The sequence below is a fragment of the Ipomoea nil genome, unplaced genomic scaffold (assembly GCF_001879475.1).
Source record: "Ipomoea nil cultivar Tokyo-kokei standard unplaced genomic scaffold, Asagao_1.1 scaffold2735, whole genome shotgun sequence".
Lineage (NCBI taxonomy): Eukaryota > Viridiplantae > Streptophyta > Magnoliopsida > Solanales > Convolvulaceae > Ipomoea > Ipomoea nil.
This window is the reverse complement of record NW_017619163.1, coordinates 2,065,135-2,068,409: the sequence shown is the minus strand read 5'-3', so window position 1 is coordinate 2,068,409 and position 3,275 is coordinate 2,065,135.

Genomic DNA, 3,275 nt, shown 5'->3' with positions numbered 1-3,275 from the left:
TAGCGTATTCCACTCCTAATTATTATGAACACAACTCTCCATATTTATAAGAATGATAACAGTAATGATATTTCACAAGCAAGCAACTTCTCAATATCTCAAATAAGAAACTGACAAAAAATTTCAGAAACTATGACCTGAATTGCAGAATTTACGGAGAAAAATCGGTAACATATTTTCATATGAAATTTTCCAGATAAGTAGTAAAAAGAGTCTAGATTACACAAAAAAAAAAAGTTTCAATCCAATCCAAGGCCTAAAAGTATTTTTCCCAAAATATTTCCAACACAGCGCCAGACTGTAATTTAACTGGCAGAACACTGCCTCAACTTTAGGAAATTATTCTGGAGAAACGGAGACATATTTTTAACCAAAACTTTTTACAAACATCAAATATAACAAGTCTAGGTTCTCCATAAAACATTTCAAGCAAAAATAAGTTTAGGAAGCAATTTTCACGAATTTTTCTTTTCAGCTGCGCCAGTCAGAATTTTCACAGGCAATAATCAAATTGAATAAAAAATTTCCTTTCTAATCAGAACAAAATCACCGTATCACATATTCAGGGATTCCAAAACATCTAAACGCACGTATCTACTCACATAATACAATAAATTAACTTTCCACGTTAATTATCACAAATTCTTCAACACCATAAATCACATAAACACTTAGTAAAATCAATTTTTGATTTGGGGAAAAATAAATTTTAGTGAACATAAATCTTACATCTAATAATGCCCAAAAGCAATCACCTAAGCTTGATGATCTTGACATCTAATTCTTGAAATTAATTGATAAGAAGAAACTGCTAGTGTTTTATTTTTGTTTGGGAGAGATCAGAGGAGGGATTGTCGACAGAGAGAGAGAAAAACATATTGAATTAGGTTATCTGGAACAATATGACTACTACTTAAACACTTAACTAATAACTTGTATTTTAAATAATAATTCTAGTTGTAGGAGACTACAATACTTAAAAACTTAATATAATATTAATATACATATTAGCCTACTAGTACTTAACATATATACATACGTAACACATATATAAATAAATAATTATTAGCCATAATACACCGTTTAGAAATAAAAGAGTAGCAGTAGTAGACTAGTTTAAATAGTTTTGAGTCACATAAAATAATATAATTACAGACCGTATAGTAAAATTTAACATAATATCTGTTTTATAAAATTTTATTTATAACAATAATATTTATAACAAAATACTCAAATAACCGGGGTATCACAATCTATCCTCCTTAATGATGCTTCGTCCCCGAAGCATAGCCATAGGAAAATACCGGGTATTACAAGATCTCTTGTGTACTTGGCTTGATTTATGAAAATTCCTTCTTCAAGTTGCTTGACTTGCAGTCCCAAAAAGTAATTTAATTCTGCCATCATACTCATCTCGAACCTGTTCTGCATGAGCTTAGAAAATTTCTCACATAAAGATTTATCAGTACTTCCAAAGATAATATCATCAACATAAATTTGTACTAATAAAATGTGATTATTTTCTTGAATTCTAAAGAGGGTTTTATCGACTAGACCTTTGGTGAATCCACAACTAATTAAGAACATTGACAAGGTGTCGTACCATGCTCGTGGAGCTTGCTTTAACCCATACAATGACTTCTTTAATTTGTAGACTTGATCACCAACGTCTTTTACCTCAAAACCGGGTGGTTGTTCGATGTAAACTCCTTCTTCAAGTAAGCCATTAAGAAATGTGCTCTTTACGTCCATTTGATATACGATGAAATTCTTGTGCGCTGCGTATGCTAGGAATATCCGGATTGCTTCGAGTCGTGCGACAGGGGCGAATGTCTCATCAAAATCAATGCCTTCTTCTTGCGATTACCCCTGCTTTATTCCTAACAATGATGCCATCTTCGTTTGCTTTGTTCCTAAAGACCCATTTGGTGCCGATTACATTTTGGTGTGTTGGTCTTGGAACAAGTTTCCATACGTCGTTGCGCTTGAATTGATCTAATTCTTCTTGCATGGCATCTATCCAACTTGGATCGGCTAATGCTTCGTCAATTTCCTTTGGCTCCAGTTGTGATAGAAAGCATGAGAACATTGCATCTTGTTGTTGGTTCCTAGTAGATGATCGCGTCTTTACTCCGTCACTTGGATTTTCAATGACTAAGTCATGTGTGTGACTTCTTAGCCATTTTCGATTTGGTTGGAAACTTGTTGGATTCTCAGAGTTTCCTTCTTGTTGGAATACTTGTTGTGATTCCTCTTGTTGTGAATTGTTGACGGGTGCATCTTCGGGTTCATCTACTAGAGTTCCTTCTTCTTGAATTCTAGGTGCACTTTCGGTTGTGGGTGTGCGTGATATTTCGGGTATCACATAGGATATTGCCTCAATTTGGTGAGTACCCATATCACTTGATTCTTCTACTTCCTGCAACACATTATCTTCCAACATATGGTTAGAAATAATTAAATCACGATTACCTTTACTATCTTTGCCATTTTTGTCGTGATTTTCATCAAACACAACGTGAATCGATTCTTCTACCACCATGGTTGATTTGTTGAATATTCTATACGCCTTGCTGGTGGATGAATATCCTAAGAATATTCCTTCGTTCGCACGTTCGTCAAAAGTCTTTAAATAGGACTTTCCATTAACAAGTACAAAACATTTACACCCAAATGTATGAAAATAGGTGAGGTTGGGTTTCCTCCCTTTCCATAATTCGTATGGTGTTTTGTTATATGACTTTTGGATTAGACTTCAATTTTGAGTATAGCTCATCGTATTGATAGCTTCTGCCCAAAATCTCTTTGGTAGTTCGGCGGCTGATATCATGACACGTCCAGCTTCTTTGAGTGTCCTGTTTCTTCTTTCAGCTACTCCATTTTGTTGCGGCGTTCGTGCGGCAGATAGTTGGTGTAGAATCCCTTGTGAATTGCAATAGGATTAAATCACGCCATTCACAAATTCGGTTCCTCGATCGGTTCGAATTGTTGCAATCTTCATATCTTTTTCGACTTGTAGTTGCTTTAGCAGCTCCGGCAACTTTGATTCAACTTCACTCTTTTTCTTTATGAATATTGTCCATGTGTACCTAGAAAAATCATCAACAACAACCAAAGTATATTTCTTACCACTTATACTTACTGGGTCTACTGGACCATATAAATCCATGTGCAGTAGACTTAAGGGTCTTGATGTTGACTCTTGAGCTTTGGCTTTGAATGATGCTTTGATTTGTTTTCCTTTCTGGCATGCGTCACATACTTGATCTTTCTTG